Source organism: Heliangelus exortis, chromosome 10 (assembly GCF_036169615.1).
Source record: "Heliangelus exortis chromosome 10, bHelExo1.hap1, whole genome shotgun sequence".
Classification (NCBI taxonomy): Eukaryota; Metazoa; Chordata; class Aves; order Apodiformes; family Trochilidae; genus Heliangelus; species Heliangelus exortis.
In genome coordinates this window covers 16,625,068-16,629,365 of record NC_092431.1, presented here as the reverse complement: position 1 = coordinate 16,629,365, position 4,298 = coordinate 16,625,068, and the positions used below count along the sequence as shown (strand labels likewise).

The following is a 4,298-nucleotide window of genomic DNA, read 5'->3' as shown; positions in this document are numbered from 1 at the left end:
ATTGGAGGAGTGGCAGGTGGTGGCAGTAGATGAGCCACGATTCAGAGCCATATAAAAAAGTAGACAGAACAATGGCTCTGTAGGCACCAATCTTCGTACTTTTCTTCAGGTGTTTATTGCTCCAGAGTCTTTATTAAGTCTTCTGAATACCTTTGCTAATCTGCTGTCTATCTTTTTGTTGATCTTGGTGTCTGAGGAAATAATGTCTGACCCTTCAGTTGTCACCTGTCTAGCAGAGGAGACCTCATTGGGACAGGCCACTGCTCACAACCTCACAAGGGCACACAAGGTGCCCGTGCAGGGGACCTTCCTGCACTAGTATCTCAAATAGCATCATTTCTCAGATGCAGACCAAGGTGAGGGTTGGTTTGTCTCCAAGCCTGCTCCAAGACTGCAAAAAATCTCCAGGTGGCATGCCAGGTATTTGCCACCAGTATGGGAGGATGGAGTTTAGCCCTGATGTCACTGTTGAGAAGACACAAACTGCATGGGCCTAGCTGTAAAAGTGAGGTGACTGCATGTGAAGTTCTTCTGGGAATCACAAGAATATTTAAGAGTGCCATCAGACAACATCTGTTGGGAGTTTAGGAATATTTCAATGCTATTACATGCTTCCATGAACCCTGATGCTATTGGATCACTTTGCTCAGCTTCTGCTCCTATCTACAAAATTATACTAAAAATATATTCCCAAAACTGCTATTAGCTGCTACACATATCTACATCTTTCCTTTTCTGTTCAAACTACTGAGTAATTCACTAACTTTCTAAGGCAGGATTTGTGGTGCAGTTAAATTCTCTTGCAAAATGTATTTCTGAGCACAGACATAAAATAATCTGAGAAATAAAATGTTGAAGTGCATGCCACAATCAGCCTAACACTCTTTGAAGGGCATTCTGACACATTCCATTCACACAACACAGGTACTATGACATACCATGATGTAGATAATTAGATAATGAAGGTAATGGCCTAAATAAGCAGGGTCTACTTCTAGACAAAACTACAAGAAAATCCCGCTATCTGCAAACACTGTAGCAGCAATACTTTCCTTTTTTTGAAACTTTGTAAACATTTCACACATAATTGCAGTGTAACCCAAAGATTCTCATCTACACCCCACACAGTTCGAACCAATTACAGAATTTATTCAGCCCACTTACGGCATTACCATGCTTAATAATTTCTAGTAATGAGCTTTACATGACAGAATCCAAGTTGCCTTAAAAAATTTATGTGTTTATCAACTATATTTTCTATGTATATGTCTTCATAAATATTCTTTTATCTCTGTTTATCAGATGCTGGAAGTCACATGAATTTGACACATGAATAAGTATTATCCAATACTGACCTTACCTTTGCATTATTAAAAAGCTTTATATATAAAATTCTGTATCAAACAGCTTAAAAAATAACAAATAATACTTTGTTAAAGAAGCCATCACATACTTTTCAAGTGTGGAAAGGAATGTAAGATTAAATCAGGTCTCCTTCCACAAAACCCCAAGGATCAGTAATTTCTATTCAGAGGTTTTAAAGAATATTCAGCCCTCTCCAAATCCTGCTTATACATTTTTGTATCTATCACTACAGAGCCTGAAGTTCTGAGTACTTTATATTTTACAAGTTCAACAGTACATTCCCCAGAATTTCAGGGAAATGTCTCCATCATAGATCTGTGTAAAACTTTTATGTAGAAATTGACCTTCACAAACTGTCAGCTCTTCTTCAGTTCACCAACTTCATCTAAATCCCATTTCAGGAAATCATTCTCTATTTAACTAATACACCTCAAATTCACCTCCTCTGAGAAATGGAACAGGCATACATAGAAATAGGTATTTGTGCAGGCAGCAGTTAAAGGAAGAAGAAAGGTTATTTACTAATAGCTGTATTACTTTGATCATACAAATTTACATTCCTCACTTTCTCTCTTCTTCATTGGGACAACAACTGAGAGGACTGGGCTACAATGGCTCAACAGAAACTTTCACTGAATATTTGTTTTTTCAAGAGGGTTATCTGCCCCACAGCCTCTTTTTTTTTCCCCACCAAGTTCCAGTTTCCCACTCTGGTACAGGAGATGCAGAGAGGAAGCATGCAATCTGCCTGAAAACTACAAGCACCTGCCTACACAGGGAAAGAGACACACAGTCTGTCCTTTTGCCACTGCAATTCTGCCAACTAAACCCTCTGTAAGGAGTAAGCTTGTAAGGAGTAATACTCAAATTACTGTATTCCACTACCATTTTGCCTTTTTATACCAGAATAACTTTGATTTCAGGCTATGTATGCAATAATCTGAAGTAATAAAAACTGAGTAGCTGTTGTACTGTAACTTACATTGCTACAGCTCTGCCAGCCATGGTATGACTGGCACTGCTTAGGGAACAAGTCCATGTATTGCAAAGCAGTATTTTTTTCTAAATCTACAAAGCAAGGATGCTGTGTCACCAGTGGTGTTGATACCCTTAGGGTATATCCTTACTTCACTCACCAGCATGAGTGCTGGGCCCTGTGCTGCTGTACCTGAGGCCTCTCCCATTCATGTTGATGTAGCTCATGCCTTGGTTAGGGACATTTTCAGCCACATGAGGGTCAGTAGTAAGACAAGTGGAGGTCATGAGTTTAGGAACCACTACCCTTCAAGAAATGCAATTAAAGGGAGAGGAAACAGTCTTATATACTCAGTGGTTTATCCAATGTACTATTTGTCTGTGCCAAATTCCCATTTAGTTCACTGTGGACTCTTTAAGGATGAGTTCAAATGTAAATCTGAAGAGAGTAATTGTCTTTTGTTAAAAATAAACATGAAGAGAACATTAAGAAGCTCTAGTTGCTTTAGAAACAAAGCTATTGAGTATCAGGAACTCTATTGCAATACTTCTTTCCCTTTCTCTCTCCTAAGGTGGGGGTGTCTTTGGGTGCAAGCCATTTTTTTTCCTCTGTTTCAGGGGTGAGCAAAGTCCCTGGCAAACAGACCTGGGGGCACTGTTTATCCAGCTGCCCTTTACTCCCAAACCAGTGCCTGTAGCTGCAGCGGTGCTACCTCTGCCTCTGATGACTTCCACTCCTGCCTCTCCTCCAAGGGAAGAAGCTCACACCTACAGCTATGCTCCAGCTTCCTTTTTCCACCAGCGAGGCTCTGGATCACCTCTTCCCTGAGGACCTCGGCTTCCACCCTGGGCTGCAGTTCTCTGAGCTCACATCTTTCTCCTTTTCAAACTCACCTCGCCTTTGCTCACGCTGGGCTGTCCTTTCGCTTTCTGCCTGGCTCCCAGTCTCCCAGGAGCTTTCTAGCCAACAGCTGCCGGACCCTCGGTTCACCTCACACGTACATGTCTCCCGTTTTCAGCACACACTCGTCCCTCTGCACCCTGCTCCCCCCTGCCCTCACCAAACCCAACTGCTCCAAGCGCGGACTCTTCGCACCCTGCACTCAGTTTGCATGGCGGGAGGGAAGGTGCGAGTGCACCTGAGGCAAGCGCCATGCCCGAGCTCACGCACCGGGCTCTGACGGCGTCTCCCGCCCCTCTGGAACCTTCCCTGGCGCTGGGGGATGAGTGCAGAGGGCAACAGGCGGGCGCGGCCAAGCAGAGCTCGGCAGAACCCGCCAGAGCCCGGTAGAGCCCGGCAGCCCTTGGGGCCAGCCCGGCGAAACTGAGGCTGAGCCCGGCCGAGGGCACCTCAGCCCTCAGGGGAGCGGGACCCACCTAAGGCGCTCGCCTTCCGCCGGGCATGGACGCGGCTCCACCGGTTCCCGCCGAGACTGGGCCGGCAGGGAGAAGAGGGCAGGCGACCGCCCTCTCTGCCTACCCCCCCCCCGGCTCCCGTTTCCCCGGGGTAGGAGGGAGGGAGGGAGGTGTTGGGGGGGACTGGGGTAAGGCCGATGCGCGGCGGGGCGCGGCGACCCCCGGGTGCCGCCTCAGGGAGACCGCGACCTCCCGCCCCGCGCCCCTGAGCTCGCGCCGCTCCCGTGCGGTCACCGGGGGGGGGGGGGGGAAGGGGAGGGGGGGGCAGGCGGAGGGGGCGCGAGTCCGCGGGGCGCGCGCGCCGCTTCCCGCCGGGCCCCCGCGGGCGGGTGCGCGCGGCCGGTGCGGGCGGGTGACGTGCAGGGCGCGCGGTGGCAGCACCTCCCCGCGCGCGGCTTAAAAAGAAGAAGAAAAGAGGGAGCGAAACATGAGAGCCCCGGAGAGAGAGAGACGCAGCCGCCGGCAGCAGCGGAGGGGGCATCGCCCGGCACGGCCGCCGCCGCCGTCGTCCCACCTCGGGGACACCCTTCCTATGGGACGAC

At 48.3% G+C, this 4,298-nt stretch overlaps 1 protein-coding gene across 1 annotated transcript in view; it reads left to right on the top strand.

Moving 5' to 3' along the window:
* The first annotated feature begins 4,063 nt into the window (after nucleotides 1-4,063).
* The window catches only part of HHIP (hedgehog interacting protein), a 70,430-nt gene continuing 70,195 nt past the window's right edge, over nucleotides 4,064-4,298 (top strand). Inside the window, exon 1 of the mRNA XM_071753739.1 lies at nucleotides 4,064-4,298. This exon is cut by the window's right edge and continues 688 nt beyond it. The gene's annotated coding sequence lies outside the window, so the exon portion shown is untranslated.